At 50.6% G+C, this 17317-nt stretch overlaps 9 non-coding genes across 9 annotated transcripts; all 9 read left to right on the top strand.

Moving 5' to 3' along the window:
* The first annotated feature begins 846 nt into the window (after positions 1-846).
* On the top strand, positions 847-930 carry Trnal-uaa (transfer RNA leucine (anticodon UAA)). Its single transcript has one exon. It is a non-coding gene; the product is annotated as a tRNA-Leu (tRNA).
* A 1755-nt stretch (positions 931-2685) lies between these two features.
* Trnal-uaa (transfer RNA leucine (anticodon UAA)) lies at positions 2686-2769 on the top strand. Its single transcript has one exon. It is a non-coding gene; the product is annotated as a tRNA-Leu (tRNA).
* A 1756-nt stretch (positions 2770-4525) lies between these two features.
* Positions 4526-4609, top strand: Trnal-uaa (transfer RNA leucine (anticodon UAA)). Its single transcript has one exon. It is a non-coding gene; the product is annotated as a tRNA-Leu (tRNA).
* Positions 4610-6365: 1756 nt separating this feature from the next.
* Trnal-uaa (transfer RNA leucine (anticodon UAA)) lies at positions 6366-6449 on the top strand. The gene has a single exon. It is a non-coding gene; the product is annotated as a tRNA-Leu (tRNA).
* Positions 6450-8215: 1766 nt separating this feature from the next.
* On the top strand, positions 8216-8299 carry Trnal-uaa (transfer RNA leucine (anticodon UAA)). Its single transcript has one exon. It is a non-coding gene; the product is annotated as a tRNA-Leu (tRNA).
* Positions 8300-10065: 1766 nt separating this feature from the next.
* On the top strand, positions 10066-10149 carry Trnal-uaa (transfer RNA leucine (anticodon UAA)). Its single transcript has one exon. It is a non-coding gene; the product is annotated as a tRNA-Leu (tRNA).
* Positions 10150-11915: 1766 nt separating this feature from the next.
* Positions 11916-11999, top strand: Trnal-uaa (transfer RNA leucine (anticodon UAA)). The gene has a single exon. It is a non-coding gene; the product is annotated as a tRNA-Leu (tRNA).
* A 1766-nt stretch (positions 12000-13765) lies between these two features.
* Positions 13766-13849, top strand: Trnal-uaa (transfer RNA leucine (anticodon UAA)). The gene has a single exon. It is a non-coding gene; the product is annotated as a tRNA-Leu (tRNA).
* Positions 13850-15615: 1766 nt separating this feature from the next.
* Positions 15616-15699, top strand: Trnal-uaa (transfer RNA leucine (anticodon UAA)). Its single transcript has one exon. It is a non-coding gene; the product is annotated as a tRNA-Leu (tRNA).
* Positions 15700-17317: the final 1618 nt, after the last annotated feature.

Raw genomic sequence — 17317 nt, 5'->3', positions numbered from 1 at the left:
AGCCTTCGCGGAGCGAGACGAGGGGTGGAGGAAAACCATTCATACCACAACTGTTCGGAAATTCGAAGATCAAGTAGCGTTGAACACACTCTCCTGAGTAAAGGAGACAACTTCCGTGTGGTGTCCGGGTTTCGAACCCGGATCAGCTACTTGGGAAGCAACCACGCTGACCGACACACCACCACTGCCTTCCGCTACAAGCTGTTTGCGCCGTGATGTGTCGCCTTCCCTCCTGGCGCCAGAGGACGAAGGCTATCTCGCTGTAGGCGCTCAACGCCGAGTGGAAGGCGAGCACATCTGAACCCGTTTTCCTGGTGCTGCTAGGGCGATATACTGTGACTAGGCGCAGAACTGACTTCCACTGAAGAAATCTGCCCTTTAATGCACATCAGGGCCAACACGAAATTTCTAATATGCAGTACTCACTGACGATCCAAAGACGTTTCAGTACGTATGCGTCGGTACCGCCGGGGCAGTGCCTAAGTATTGTAAAGTGAAGGTCGACAGTTCCATCCTCACACGAAGTATTTCATTGGCTTCCCACGAGTACGTAATGCACAGCGTGGCTGTTGCTAGGAAACGGCCTTAGATGCCGTTTGCTAATATCTGCTTTCTTTTGCGTCAATGTGGAAATTATCCTATTACTAAATACAGTTGTGCTAGTTACAGTTCAAACTGGATACGACGGAAGAGCGCGGGATGCGTTTCCTACGCCACATCTGACATTGCGCCTTAAATATTGTAAGACTGACATAATTCCGTCCTACCGAAAAAAGAAACAGATTTCGCAGTCAGGTTCTTGAGATAATGCTAGAGACGGAAGTCACTGGGGCTGTTGTCTCACACGTCAGATTGGCCGAGCGGTCTAAGGCGCCAGATTTAAGCTCTGGTTCCCGAAAGGGAGCGTGGGTTCGAACCCCACATCTGACAATGCATTTTAATCATTCAGAAACTAACCTACTCCATTCATGTTGTAGAACAAGTAAATTACGCAGAAACACGCCATGGAGGTTTTGCTAGGGAAGACAGTGACAGCAGTGCTGGCGTCTCACGTCCCATAGGCTGAGCAGTCGAAAAGAAATAGCGGAACATACTTTTCCTGTGTCGAGTTTTACCTCTTCTCACGGACGTTTGCGTGGTCGTTGTGTTGTGGCTCTGGGCTCGAAGCGACAGGCGAAAATGAGTCAACAGTGACACGTAAGTGTTTCAATGAATGGCAGGGCCTTAATAAAGATAGATGAAACGGCGGTTGGGGTAGTGGAGTCCTGAAGCGGCCGTATTGCTCGGGCAATAAGCTCACCAAGTTAGAGTGTTATTATGCTAATAACGAGGGGGCTGTGGGTTCGATCCCACCAAGGGCTATTCCATTTTGTTTCCCTAAAAGGCAAATCCCAAGTGATCTGTACAAGGACTAAGGCGTCCGCCCGTCTGGCGACGTTCTCGCCAACTTGTATGCCACGCCAAAGACACGGGTCCATGCCCGATCACCGAAATTCGACAGCGTTGGGCGTGGTTAGTACTCAGGTGGGTGACCACCTAGGAAGTCCGCGAGCTATTGGTTTCTTCAGTTTTGCCTTTTTCCTTTGTTTTTGAGTCTGCTGCGCGGAAATCCTGCGGTCCAGCACGCTGACACCTCTCTTGCTTCTCGGTACGCACAGGGGCGAACCTGCGGCCACTGTCAAATGAAAGAGTCCGTTGTGTGTTTGTCGATTTGGCGTCTCCCAGTCGTTTCTAGCGCCAGTCCTCTACATATACGGCCATTTGCAAGCGTCAGCTTTCGCGTCAGCCGAGCAAAGTCGAGACAAGTCGACACACGATGCTGTGAATCGTAATCCGCACTAGCCTTCGCGGAGCGAGACGAGGGGTGGAGGAAAACCATTCGTACCACAACTGTTCGGAAATTCGAAGATCAAGTAGCGTTGAACACACTCTCCTGAGTAAAGGAGACAACTTCTGTGTGGTGTCCGGGTTTCGAACCCGGATCAGCTACTTGGGAAGCAACTACGCTGACCGACACACCACCACTGCCTTCCGCTACAAGCTGTTTGCGCCGTGATGTGTCGCCTTCCCTCCTGGCGCCAGAGGACGAAGGCTATCTCGCTGTAGGCGCTCAACGCCGAGTGGAAGGCGAGCACATCTGAACCCGTTTTCCTGGTACTGCTAGGGCGATATACTGTGACTAGGCGCAGAACTGACTTCCACTGAAGAAATCTGCCCTTTAATGCACATCAGGGCCAACACGAAATTTCTAATATGCAGTACTCACTGACGATCCAAAGACGTTTCAGTACGTATGCGTCGGTACCGCCGGGGCAGTGCCTAAGTATTGTAAAGTGAAGGTCGACAGTTCCATCCTCACACGAAGTATTTCATTGGCTTCCCACGAGTACGTAATGCACAGCGTGGCTGTTGCTAGGAAACGGCCTTAGATGCCGTTTGCTAATATCTGCTTTCTTTTGCGTCAATGTGGAAATTATCCTATTACTAAATACAGTTGTGCTAGTTACAGTTCAAACTGGATACGACGGAAGAGCGCGGGATGCGTTTCCTACGCCACATCTGACATTGCGCCTTAATATTGTAAGACTGACATAATTCCGTCCTACCGAAAAAAGAAACAGATTTCGCAGTCAGGTTCTTGAGGTAATGCTAGAGACGGAAGTCACTGGGGCTGTTGTCTCACACGTCAGATTGGCCGAGCGGTCTAAGGCGCCAGATTTAAGCTCTGGTTCCCGAAAGGGAGCGTGGGTTCGAACCCCACATCTGACAATGCAATTTAATCATTCAGAAACTAACCTACTCCATTCATGTTGTAGAACAAGTAAATTACGCAGAAACACGCCATGGAGGTTTTGCTAGGGAAGACAGTGACAGCAGTGCTGGCGTCTCACGTCCCATAGGCTGAGCAGTCGAAAAGAATTAGCGGAACATACTTTTCCTGTGTCGAGTTTTACCTCTTCTCACGGACGTTTCCGTGGTCGTTGTGTTGTGGCTCTGGGCTCGAAGCGACAGGCGAAAATGAGTCAACAGTGACACGTAAGTGTTTCAATGAATGGCAGGGCCTTAATAAAGATAGATGAAACGGCGGTTGGGGTAGTGGAGTCCTGAAGCGGCCGTATTGCGCGGGCAATAAGCTCACCAAGTTAGAGTGTTATTATGCTAATAACGAGGGGGCTGTGGGTTCGATCCCACCAAGGGCTATTCCATTTTGTTTCCCTAAAAGGCAAATCCCAAGTGATCTGTACAAGGACTAAGGCGTCCGCCCGTCTGGCGACGTTCTCGCCAACTTGTATGCCACGCCAAAGACACGGGTCCATGCCCGATCACCGAAATTCGACAGCGTTGGGCGTGGTTAGTACTCAGGTGGGTGACTACCTAGGAAGTCCGCGAGCTATTGGTTTCTTCAGTTTTGCCTTTTTCCTTAGTTTTTGAGTCTGCTGCGCGGAAATCCTGCGGTCCAGCACGCTGACACCTCTCTTGCTTCTCGGTACGCACAGGGGCGAACCTGCGGCCACTGTCAAATGAAAGAGTCCGTTGTGTGTTTGTCGATTTGGCGTCTCCCAGTCGTTTCTAGCGCCAGTCCTCTACATATACGGCCATTTGCAAGCGTCAGCTTTCGCGTCAGCCGAGCAAAGTCGAGACAAGTCGACACACGATGCTGTGAATCGTAATCCGCACTAGCCTTCGCGGAGCGAGACGAGGGGTGGAGGAAAACCATTCGTACCACAACTGTTCGGAAATTCGAAGATCAAGTAGCGTTGAACACACTCTCCTGAGTAAAGGAGACAACTTCTGTGTGGTGTCCGGGTTTCGAACCCGGATCAGCTACTTGGGAAGCAACCACGCTGACCGACACACCACCACTGCCTTCCGCTACAAGCTGTTTGCGCCGTGATGTGTCGCCTTCCCTCCTGGCGCCAGAGGACGAAGGCTATCTCGCTGTAGGCGTTCAACGCCGAGTGGAAGGCGAGCACATCTGAACCCGTTTTCCTGGTGCTGCTAGGGCGATATACTGTGACTAGGCGCAGAACTGACTTCCACTGAAGAAATCTGCCCTTTAATGCACATCAGGGCCAACACGAAATTTCTAATATGCAGTACTCACTGACGATCCAAAGACGTTTCAGTACGTATGCGTCGGTACCGCCGGGGCAGTGCCTAAGTATTGTAAAGTGAAGGTCGACAGTTCCATCCTCACACGAAGTATTTCATTGGCTTCCCACGAGTACGTAATGCACAGCGTGGCTGTTGCTAGGAAACGGCCTTAGATGCCGTTTGCTAATATCTGCTTTCTTTTGCGTCAATGTGGAAATTATCCTATTACTAAATACAGTTGTGCTAGTTACAGTTCAAACTGGATACGACGGAAGAGCGCGGGATGCGTTTCCTACGCCACATCTGACATTGCGCCTTAAATATTGTAAGACTGACATAATTCCGTCCTACCGAAAAAAGAAACAGATTTCGCAGTCAGGTTCTTGAGATAATGCTAGAGACGGAAGTCACTGGGGCTGTTGTCTCACACGTCAGATTGGCCGAGCGGTCTAAGGCGCCAGATTTAAGCTCTGGTTCCCGAAAGGGAGCGTGGGTTCGAACCCCACATCTGACAATGCATTTTAATCATTCAGAAACTAACCTACTCCATTCATGTTGTAGAACAAGTAAATTACGCAGAAACACGCCATGGAGGTTTTGCTAGGGAAGACAGTGACAGCAGTGCTGGCGTCTCACGTCCCATAGGCTGAGCAGTCGAAAAGAAATAGCGGAACATACTTTTCCTGTGTCGAGTTTTACCTCTTCTCACGGACGTTTCCGTGGTCGTTGTGTTGTGGCTCTGGGCTCGAAGCGACAGGCGAAAATGAGTCAACAGTGACACGTAAGTGTTTCAATGAATGGCAGGGCCTTAATAAAGATAGATGAAACGGCGGTTGGGGTAGTGGAGTCCTGAAGCGGCCGTATTGCGCGGGCAATAAGCTCACCAAGTTAGAGTGTTATTATGCTAATAACGAGGGGGCTGTGGGTTCGATCCCACCAAGGGCTATTCCATTTTGTTTCCCTAAAAGGCAAATCCCAAGTGATCTGTACAAGGACTAAGGCGTCTGCCCGTCTGGCGACGTTCTCGCCAACTTGTATGCCACGCCAAAGACACGGGTCCATGCCCGATCACCGAAATTCGACAGCGTTGGGCGTGGTTAGTACTCAGGTGGGTGACCACCTAGGAAGTCCGCGAGCTATTGGTTTCTTCAGTTTTGCCTTTTTCCTTTGTTTTTGAGTCTGCTGCGCGGAAATCCTGCGGTCCAGCACGCTGACACCTCTCTTGCTTCTCGGTACGCACAGGGGCGAACCTGCGGCCACTGTCAAATGAAAGAGTCCGTTGTGTGTTTGTCGATTTGGCGTCTCCCAGTCGTTTCTAGCGCCAGTCCTCTATATATACGGCCATTTGCAAGCGTCAGCTTTCGCGTCAGCCGAGCAAAGTCGAGACAAGTCGACACACGATGCTGTGAATCGTAATCCGCACTAGCCTTCGCGGAGCGAGACGAGGGGTGGAGGAAAACCATTCATACCACAACTGTTCGGAAATTCGAAGATCAAGTAGCGTTGAACACACTCTCCTGAGTAAAGGAGACAACTTCCGTGTGGTGTCCGGGTTTCGAACCCGGATCAGCTACTTGGGAAGCAACCACGCTGACCGACACACCACCACTGCCTTCCGCTACAAGCTGTTTGCGCCGTGATGTGTCGCCTTCCCTCCTGGCGCCAGAGGACGAAGGCTATCTCGCTGTAGGCGCTCAACGCCGAGTGGAAGGCGAGCACATCTGAACCCGTTTTCCTGGTGCTGCTAGGGCGATATACTGTGACTAGGCGCAGAACTGACTTCCACTGAAGAAATCTGCCCTTTAATGCACATCAGGGCCAACACGAAATTTCTAATATGCAGTACTCACTGACGATCCAAAGACGTTTCAGTACGTATGCGTCGGTACCGCCGGGGCAGTGCCTAAGTATTGTAAAGTGAAGGTCGACAGTTCCATCCTCACACGAAGTATTTCATTGGCTTCCCACGAGTACGTAATGCACAGCGTGGCTGTTGCTAGGAAACGGCCTTAGATGCCGTTTGCTAATATCTGCTTTCTTTTGCGTCAATGTGGAAATTATCCTATTACTAAATACAGTTGTGCTAGTTACAGTTCAAACTGGATACGACGGAAGAGCGCGGGATGCGTTTCCTACGCCACATCTGACATTGCGCCTTAAATATTGTAAGACTGACATAATTCCGTCCTACCGAAAAAAGAAACAGATTTCGCAGTCAGGTTCTTGAGATAATGCTAGAGACGGAAGTCACTGGGGCTGTTGTCTCACACGTCAGATTGGCCGAGCGGTCTAAGGCGCCAGATTTAAGCTCTGCTTCCCGAAAGGGAGCGTGGGTTCGAACCCCACATCTGACAATGCATTTTAATCATTCAGAAACTAACCTACTCCATTCATGTTGTAGAACAAGTAAATTACGCAGAAACACGCCATGGAGGTTTTGCTAGGGAAGACAGTGACAGCAGTGCTGGCGTCTCACGTCCCATAGGCTGAGCAGTCGAAAAGAAATAGCGGAACATACTTTTCCTGTGTCGAGTTTTACCTCTTCTCACGGACGTTTCCGTGGTCGTTGTGTTGTGGCTCTGGGCTCGAAGCGACAGGCGAAAATGAGTCAACAGTGACACGTAAGTGTTTCAATGAATGGCAGGGCCTTAATAAAGATAGATGAAACGGCGGTTGGGGTGGTGGAGTCCTGAAGCGGCCGTATTGCGCGGGCAATAAGCTCACCAAGTTAGAGTGTTATTATGCTAATAACGAGGGGGCTGTGGGTTCGATCCCACCAAGGGCTATTCCATTTTGTTTCCCTAAAAGGCAAATCCCAAGTGATCTGTACAAGGACTAAGGCGTCCGCCCGTCTGGCGACGTTCTCGCCAACTTGTATGCCACGCCAAAGACACGGGTCCATGCCCGATCACCGAAATTCGACAGCGTTGGGCGTGGTTAGTACTCAGGTGGGTGACCACCTAGGAAGTCCGCGAGCTATTGGTTTCTTCAGTTTTGCCTTTTTCCTTTGTTTTTGAGTCTGCTGCGCGGAAATCCTGCGGTCCAGCACGCTGACACCTCTCTTGCTTCTCGGTACGCACAGGGGCGAACCTGCGGCCACTGTCAAATGAAAGAGTCCGTTGTGTGTTTGTCGATTTGGCGTCTCCCAGTCGTTTCTAGCGCCAGTCCTCTACATATACGGCCATTTGCAAGCGTCAGCTTTCGCGTCAGCCGAGCAAAGTCGAGACAAGTCGACACATGAGGACACACGATGCTGTGAATCGTAATCCGCACTAGCCTTCGCGGAGCGAGACGAGGGGTGGAGGAAAACCATTCGTACCACAACTGTTCGGAAATTCGAAGATCAAGTAGCGTTGAACACACTCTCCTGAGTAAAGGAGACAACTTCTGTGTGGTGTCCGGGTTTCGAACCCGGATCAGCTACTTGGGAAGCAACCACGCTGACCGACACACCACCACTGCCTTCCGCTACAAGCTGTTTGCGCCGTGATGTGTCGCCTTCCCTCCTGGAGCCAGAGGACGAAGGCTATCTCGCTGTAGGCGCTCAACGCCGAGTGGAAGGCGAGCACATCTGAACCCGTTTTCCTGGTACTGCTAGGGCGATATACTGTGACTAGGCGCAGAACTGACTTCCACTGAAGAAATCTGCCCTTTAATGCACATCAGGGCCAACACGAAATTTCTAATATGCAGTACTCACTGACGATCCAAAGACGTTTCAGTACGTATGCGTCGGTACCGCCGGGGCAGTGCCTAAGTATTGTAAAGTGAAGGTCGACAGTTCCATCCTCACACGAAGTATTTCATTGGCTTCCCACGAGTACGTAATGCACAGCGTGGCTGTTGCTAGGAAACGGCCTTAGATGCCGTTTGCTAATATCTGCTTTCTTTTGCGTCAATGTGGAAATTATCCTATTACTAAATACAGTTGTGCTAGTTACAGTTCAAACTGGATACGACGGAAGAGCGCGGGATGCGTTTCCTACGCCACATCTGACATTGCGCCTTAAATATTGTAAGACTGACATAATTCCGTCCTACCGAAAAAAGAAACAGATTTCGCAGTCAGGTTCTTGAGATAATGCTAGAGACGGAAGTCACTGGGGCTGTTGTCTCACACGTCAGATTGGCCGAGCGGTCTAAGGCGCCAGATTTAAGCTCTGGTTCCCGAAAGGGAGCGTGGGTTCGAACCCCACATCTGACAATGCATTTTAATCATTCAGAAACTAACCTACTCCATTCATGTTGTAGAACAAGTAAATTACGCAGAAACACGCCATGGAGGTTTTGCTAGGGAAGACAGTGACAGCAGTGCTGGCGTCTCACGTCCCATAGGCTGAGCAGTCGAAAAGAAATAGCGGAACATACTTTTCCTGTGTCGAGTTTTACCTCTTCTCACGGACGTTTCCGTGGTCGTTGTGTTGTGGCTCTGGGCTCGAAGCGACAGGCGAAAATGAGTCAACAGTGACACGTAAGTGTTTCAATGAATGGCAGGGCCTTAATAAAGATAGATGGAACGGCGGTTGGGGTAGTGGAGTCCTGAAGCGGCCGTATTGCGCGGGCAATAAGCTCACCAAGTTAGAGTGTTATTATGCTAATAACGAGGGGGCTGTGGGTTCGATCCCACCAAGGGCTATTCCATTTTGTTTCCCTAAAAGGCAAATCCCAAGTGATCTGTACAAGGACTAAGGCGTCCGCCCGTCTGGCGACGTTCTCGCCAACTTGTATGCCACGCCAAAGACACGGGTCCATGCCCGATCACCGAAATTCGACAGCGTTGGGCGTGGTTAGTACTCAGGTGGGTGACCACCTAGGAAGTCCGCGAGCTATTGGTTTCTTCAGTTTTGCCTTTTTCCTTTGTTTTTGAGTCTGCTGCGCGGAAATCCTGCGGTCCAGCACGCTGACACCTCTCTTGCTTCTCGGTACGCACAGGGGCGAACCTGCGGCCACTGTCAAATGAAAGAGTCCGTTGTGTGTTTGTCGATTTGGCGACTCCCAGTCGTTTCTAGCGCCAGTCCTCTACATATACGGCCATTTGCAAGCGTCAGCTTTCGCGTCAGCCGAGCAAAGTCGAGACAAGTCGACACATGAGGACACACGATGCTGTGAATCGTAATCCGCACTAGCCTTCGCGGAGCGAGACGAGGGGTGGAGGAAAACCATTCGTACCACAACTGTTCGGAAATTCGAAGATCAAGTAGCGTTGAACACACTCTCCTGAGTAAAGGAGACAACTTCTGTGTGGTGTCCGGGTTTCGAACCCGGATCAGCTACTTGGGAAGCAACCACGCTGACCGACACACCACCACTGCCTTCCGCTACAAGCTGTTTGCGCCGTGATGTGTCGCCTTCCCTCCTGGCGCCAGAGGACGAAGGCTATCTCGCTGTAGGCGCTCAACGCCGAGTGGAAGGCGAGCACATCTGAACCCGTTTTCCTGGTACTGCTAGGGCGATATACTGTGACTAGGCGCAGAACTGACTTCCACTGAAGAAATCTGCCCTTTAATGCACATCAGGGCCAACACGAAATTTCTAATATGCAGTACTCACTGACGATCCAAAGACGTTTCAGTACGTATGCGTCGGTACCGCCGGGGCAGTGCCTAAGTATTGTAAAGTGAAGGTCGACAGTTCCATCCTCACACGAAGTATTTCATTGGCTTCCCACGAGTACGTAATGCACAGCGTGGCTGTTGCTAGGAAACGGCCTTAGATGCCGTTTGCTAATATCTGCTTTCTTTTGCGTCAATGTGGAAATTATCCTATTACTAAATACAGTTGTGCTAGTTACAGTTCAAACTGGATACGACGGAAGAGCGCGGGATGCGTTTCCTACGCCACATCTGACATTGCGCCTTAAATATTGTAAGACTGACATAATTCCGTCCTACCGAAAAAAGAAACAGATTTCGCAGTCAGGTTCTTGAGATAATGCTAGAGACGGAAGTCACTGGGGCTGTTGTCTCACACGTCAGATTGGCCGAGCGGTCTAAGGCGCCAGATTTAAGCTCTGGTTCCCGAAAGGGAGCGTGGGTTCGAACCCCACATCTGACAATGCATTTTAATCATTCAGAAACTAATCTACTCCATTCATGTTGTAGAACAAGTAAATTACGCAGAAACACGCCATGGAGGTTTTGCTAGGGAAGACAGTGACAGCAGTGCTGGCGTCTCACGTCCCATAGGCTGAGCAGTCGAAAAGAAATAGCGGAACATACTTTTCCTGTGTCGAGTTTTACCTCTTCTCACGGACGTTTCCGTGGTCGTTGTGTTGTGGCTCTGGGCTCGAAGCGACAGGCGAAAATGAGTCAACAGTGACACGTAAGTGTTTCAATGAATGGCAGGGCCTTAATAAAGATAGATGGAACGGCGGTTGGGGTAGTGGAGTCCTGAAGCGGCCGTATTGCGCGGGCAATAAGCTCACCAAGTTAGAGTGTTATTATGCTAATAACGAGGGGGCTGTGGGTTCGATCCCACCAAGGGCTATTCCATTTTGTTTCCCTAAAAGGCAAATCCCAAGTGATCTGTACAAGGACTAAGGCGTCCGCCCGTCTGGCGACGTTCTCGCCAACTTGTATGCCACGCCAAAGACACGGGTCCATGCCCGATCACCGAAATTCGACAGCGTTGGGCGTGGTTAGTACTCAGGTGGGTGACCACCTAGGAAGTCCGCGAGCTATTGGTTTCTTCAGTTTTGCCTTTTTCCTTTGTTTTTGAGTCTGCTGCGCGGAAATCCTGCGGTCCAGCACGCTGACACCTCTCTTGCTTCTCGGTACGCACAGGGGCGAACCTGCGGCCACTGTCAAATGAAAGAGTCCGTTGTGTGTTTGTCGATTTGGCGACTCCCAGTCGTTTCTAGCGCCAGTCCTCTACATATACGGCCATTTGCAAGCGTCAGCTTTCGCGTCAGCCGAGCAAAGTCGAGACAAGTCGACACATGAGGACACACGATGCTGTGAATCGTAATCCGCACTAGCCTTCGCGGAGCGAGACGAGGGGTGGAGGAAAACCATTCGTACCACAACTGTTCGGAAATTCGAAGATCAAGTAGCGTTGAACACACTCTCCTGAGTAAAGGAGACAACTTCTGTGTGGTGTCCGGGTTTCGAACCCGGATCAGCTACTTGGGAAGCAACCACGCTGACCGACACACCACCACTGCCTTCCGCTACAAGCTGTTTGCGCCGTGATGTGTCGCCTTCCCTCCTGGCGCCAGAGGACGAAGGCTATCTCGCTGTAGGCGCTCAACGCCGAGTGGAAGGCGAGCACATCTGAACCCGTTTTCCTGGTACTGCTAGGGCGATATACTGTGACTAGGCGCAGAACTGACTTCCACTGAAGAAATCTGCCCTTTAATGCACATCAGGGCCAACACGAAATTTCTAATATGCAGTACTCACTGACGATCCAAAGACGTTTCAGTACGTATGCGTCGGTACCGCCGGGGCAGTGCCTAAGTATTGTAAAGTGAAGGTCGACAGTTCCATCCTCACACGAAGTATTTCATTGGCTTCCCACGAGTACGTAATGCACAGCGTGGCTGTTGCTAGGAAACGGCCTTAGATGCCGTTTGCTAATATCTGCTTTCTTTTGCGTCAATGTGGAAATTATCCTATTACTAAATACAGTTGTGCTAGTTACAGTTCAAACTGGATACGACGGAAGAGCGCGGGATGCGTTTCCTACGCCACATCTGACATTGCGCCTTAAATATTGTAAGACTGACATAATTCCGTCCTACCGAAAAAAGAAACAGATTTCGCAGTCAGGTTCTTGAGATAATGCTAGAGACGGAAGTCACTGGGGCTGTTGTCTCACACGTCAGATTGGCCGAGCGGTCTAAGGCGCCAGATTTAAGCTCTGGTTCCCGAAAGGGAGCGTGGGTTCGAACCCCACATCTGACAATGCATTTTAATCATTCAGAAACTAACCTACTCCATTCATGTTGTAGAACAAGTAAATTACGCAGAAACACGCCATGGAGGTTTTGCTAGGGAAGACAGTGACAGCAGTGCTGGCGTCTCACGTCCCATAGGCTGAGCAGTCGAAAAGAAATAGCGGAACATACTTTTCCTGTGTCGAGTTTTACCTCTTCTCACGGACGTTTCCGTGGTCGTTGTGTTGTGGCTCTGGGCTCGAAGCGACAGGCGAAAATGAGTCAACAGTGACACGTAAGTGTTTCAATGAATGGCAGGGCCTTAATAAAGATAGATGGAACGGCGGTTGGGGTAGTGGAGTCCTGAAGCGGCCGTATTGCGCGGGCAATAAGCTCACCAAGTTAGAGTGTTATTATGCTAATAACGAGGGGGCTGTGGGTTCGATCCCACCAAGGGCTATTCCATTTTGTTTCCCTAAAAGGCAAATCCCAAGTGATCTGTACAAGGACTAAGGCGTCCGCCCGTCTGGCGACGTTCTCGCCAACTTGTATGCCACGCCAAAGACACGGGTCCATGCCCGATCACCGAAATTCGACAGCGTTGGGCGTGGTTAGTACTCAGGTGGGTGACCACCTAGGAAGTCCGCGAGCTATTGGTTTCTTCAGTTTTGCCTTTTTCCTTTGTTTTTGAGTCTGCTGCGCGGAAATCCTGCGGTCCAGCACGCTGACACCTCTCTTGCTTCTCGGTACGCACAGGGGCGAACCTGCGGCCACTGTCAAATGAAAGAGTCCGTTGTGTGTTTGTCGATTTGGCGACTCCCAGTCGTTTCTAGCGCCAGTCCTCTACATATACGGCCATTTGCAAGCGTCAGCTTTCGCGTCAGCCGAGCAAAGTCGAGACAAGTCGACACATGAGGACACACGATGCTGTGAATCGTAATCCGCACTAGCCTTCGCGGAGCGAGACGAGGGGTGGAGGAAAACCATTCGTACCACAACTGTTCGGAAATTCGAAGATCAAGTAGCGTTGAACACACTCTCCTGAGTAAAGGAGACAACTTCTGTGTGGTGTCCGGGTTTCGAACCCGGATCAGCTACTTGGGAAGCAACCACGCTGACCGACACACCACCACTGCCTTCCGCTACAAGCTGTTTGCGCCGTGATGTGTCGCCTTCCCTCCTGGCGCCAGAGGACGAAGGCTATCTCGCTGTAGGCGCTCAACGCCGAGTGGAAGGCGAGCACATCTGAACCCGTTTTCCTGGTACTGCTAGGGCGATATACTGTGACTAGGCGCAGAACTGACTTCCACTGAAGAAATCTGCCCTTTAATGCACATCAGGGCCAACACGAAATTTCTAATATGCAGTACTCACTGACGATCCAAAGACGTTTCAGTACGTATGCGTCGGTACCGCCGGGGCAGTGCCTAAGTATTGTAAAGTGAAGGTCGACAGTTCCATCCTCACACGAAGTATTTCATTGGCTTCCCACGAGTACGTAATGCACAGCGTGGCTGTTGCTAGGAAACGGCCTTAGATGCCGTTTGCTAATATCTGCTTTCTTTTGCGTCAATGTGGAAATTATCCTATTACTAAATACAGTTGTGCTAGTTACAGTTCAAACTGGATACGACGGAAGAGCGCGGGATGCGTTTCCTACGCCACATCTGACATTGCGCCTTAAATATTGTAAGACTGACATAATTCCGTCCTACCGAAAAAAGAAACAGATTTCGCAGTCAGGTTCTTGAGATAATGCTAGAGACGGAAGTCACTGGGGCTGTTGTCTCACACGTCAGATTGGCCGAGCGGTCTAAGGCGCCAGATTTAAGCTCTGGTTCCCGAAAGGGAGCGTGGGTTCGAACCCCACATCTGACAATGCATTTTAATCATTCAGAAACTAACCTACTCCATTCATGTTGTAGAACAAGTAAATTACGCAGAAACACGCCATGGAGGTTTTGCTAGGGAAGACAGTGACAGCAGTGCTGGCGTCTCACGTCCCATAGGCTGAGCAGTCGAAAAGAAATAGCGGAACATACTTTTCCTGTGTCGAGTTTTACCTCTTCTCACGGACGTTTCCGTGGTCGTTGTGTTGTGGCTCTGGGCTCGAAGCGACAGGCGAAAATGAGTCAACAGTGACACGTAAGTGTTTCAATGAATGGCAGGGCCTTAATAAAGATAGATGGAACGGCGGTTGGGGTAGTGGAGTCCTGAAGCGGCCGTATTGCGCGGGCAATAAGCTCACCAAGTTAGAGTGTTATTATGCTAATAACGAGGGGGCTGTGGGTTCGATCCCACCAAGGGCTATTCCATTTTGTTTCCCTAAAAGGCAAATCCCAAGTGATCTGTACAAGGACTAAGGCGTCCGCCCGTCTGGCGACGTTCTCGCCAACTTGTATGCCACGCCAAAGACACGGGTCCATGCCCGATCACCGAAATTCGACAGCGTTGGGCGTGGTTAGTACTCAGGTGGGTGACCACCTAGGAAGTCCGCGAGCTATTGGTTTCTTCAGTTTTGCCTTTTTCCTTTGTTTTTGAGTCTGCCGGGCGGAAATCATGCGGTCCAGCACGCTGACACCTCTCTTGCTTCTCGGTACGCACAGGGGCGAACCTGCGGCCACTGTCAAATGAAAGAGTCCGTTGTGTGTTTGTCGATTTGGCGACTCCCAGTCGTTTCTAGCGCCAGTCCTCTACATATACGGCCATTTGCAAGCGTCAGCTTTCGCGTCAGCCGAGCAAAGTCGAGACAAGTCGACACATGAGGACACACGATGCTGTGAATCGTAATCCGCACTAGCCTTCGCGGAGCGAGACGAGGGGTGGAGGAAAACCATTCGTACCACAACTGTTCGGAAATTCGAAGATCAAGTAGCGTTGAACACACTCTCCTGAGTAAAGGAGACAACTTCTGTGTGGTGTCCGGGTTTCGAACCCGGATCAGCTACTTGGGAAGCAACCACGCTGACCGACACACCACCACTGCCTTCCGCTACAAGCTGTTTGCGCCGTGATGTGTCGCCTTCCCTCCTGGCGCCAGAGGACGAAGGCTATCTCGCTGTAGGCGCTCAACGCCGAGTGGAAGGCGAGCACATCTGAACCCGTTTTCCTGGTACTGCTAGGGCGATATACTGTGACTAGGCGCAGAACTGACTTCCACTGAAGAAATCTGCCCTTTAATGCACATCAGGGCCAACACGAAATTTCTAATATGCAGTACTCACTGACGATCCAAAGACGTTTCAGTACGTATGCGTCGGTACCGCCGGGGCAGTGCCTAAGTATTGTAAAGTGAAGGTCGACAGTTCCATCCTCACACGAAGTATTTCATTGGCTTCCCACGAGTACGTAATGCACAGCGTGGCTGTTGCTAGGAAACGGCCTTAGATGCCGTTTGCTAATATCTGCTTTCTTTTGCGTCAATGTGGAAATTATCCTATTACTAAATACAGTTGTGCTAGTTACAGTTCAAACTGGATACGACGGAAGAGCGCGGGATGCGTTTCCTACGCCACATCTGACATTGCGCCTTAAATATTGTAAGACTGACATAATTCCGTCCTACCGAAAAAAGAAACAGATTTCGCAGTCAGGTTCTTGAGGTAATGCTAGAGACGGAAGTCACTGGGGCTGTTGTCTCACACGTCAGATTGGCCGAGCGGTCTAAGGCGCCAGATTTAAGCTCTGGTTCCCGAAAGGGAGCGTGGGTTCGAACCCCACATCTGACAATGCATTTTAATCATTCAGAAACTAACCTACTCCATTCATGTTGTAGAACAAGTAAATTACGCAGAAACACGCCATGGAGGTTTTGCTAGGGAAGACAGTGACAGCAGTGCTGGCGTCTCACGTCCCATAGGCTGAGCAGTCGAAAAGAAATAGCGGAACATACTTTTCCTGTGTCGAGTTTTACCTCTTCTCACGGACGTTTCCGTGGTCGTTGTGTTGTGGCTCTGGGCTCGAAGCGACAGGCGAAAATGAGTCAACAGTGACACGTAAGTGTTTCAATGAATGGCAGGGCCTTAATAAAGATAGATGGAACGGCGGTTGGGGTAGTGGAGTCCTGAAGCGGCCGTATTGCGCGGGCAATAAGCTCACCAAGTTAGAGTGTTATTATGCTAATAACGAGGGGGCTGTGGGTTCGATCCCACCAAGGGCTATTCCATTTTGTTTCCCTAAAAGGCAAATCCCAAGTGATCTGTACAAGGACTAAGGCGTCCGCCCGTCTGGCGACGTTCTCGCCAACTTGTATGCCACGCCAAAGACACGGGTCCATGCCCGATCACCGAAATTCGACAGCGTTGGGCGTGGTTAGTACTCAGGTGGGTGACCACCTAGGAAGTCCGCGAGCTATTGGTTTCTTCAGTTTTGCCTTTTTCCTTTGTTTTTGAGTCTGCTGCGCGGAAATCCTGCGGTCCAGCACGCTGACACCTCTCTTGCTTCTCGGTACGCACAGGGGCGAACCTGCGGCCACTGTCAAATGAAAGAGTCCGTTGTGTGTTTGTCGATTTGGCGACTCCCAGTCGTTTCTAGCGCCAGTCCTCTACATATACGGCCATTTGCAAGCGTCAGCTTTCGCGTCAGCCGAGCAAAGTCGAGACAAGTCGACACATGAGGACACACGATGCTGTGAATCGTAATCCGCACTAGCCTTCGCGGAGCGAGACGAGGGGTGGAGGAAAACCATTCGTACCACAACTGTTCGGAAATTCGAAGATCAAGTAGCGTTGAACACACTCTCCTGAGTAAAGGAGACAACTTCTGTGTGGTGTCCGGGTTTCGAACCCGGATCAGCTACTTGGGAAGCAACCACGCTGACCGACACACCACCACTGCCTTCCGCTACAAGCTGTTTGCGCCGTGATGTGTCGCCTTCCCTCCTGGTGCCAGAGGACGAAGGCTATCTCGCTGTAGGCGCTCAACGCCGAGTGGAAGGCGAGCACATCTGAACCCGTTTTCCTGGTACTGCTAGGGCGATATACTGTGACTAGGCGCAGAACTGACTTCCACTGAAGAAATCTGCCCTTTAATGCACATCAGGGCCAACACGAAATTTCTAATATGCAGTACTCACTGACGATCCAAAGACGTTTCAGTACGTATGCGTCGGTACCGCCGGGGCAGTGCCTAAGTATTGTAAAGTGAAGGTCGACAGTTCCATCCTCACACGAAGTATTTCATTGGCTTCCCACGAGTACGTAATGCACAGCGTGGCTGTTGCTAGGAAACGGCCTTAGATGCCGTTTGCTAATATCTGCTTTCTTTTGCGTCAATGTGGAAATTATCCTATTACTAAATACAGTTGTGCTAGTTACAGTTCAAACTGGATACGACGGAAGAGCGCGG

The sequence above is a fragment of the Schistocerca gregaria genome, chromosome 7 (genome assembly GCF_023897955.1).
Source record: "Schistocerca gregaria isolate iqSchGreg1 chromosome 7, iqSchGreg1.2, whole genome shotgun sequence".
In the NCBI taxonomy this organism is placed as follows: Eukaryota; Metazoa; Arthropoda; class Insecta; order Orthoptera; family Acrididae; genus Schistocerca; species Schistocerca gregaria.
The sequence above is the reverse complement of the archived record's forward strand: the minus strand, read 5'-3'. Positions and strand labels throughout refer to the sequence as shown.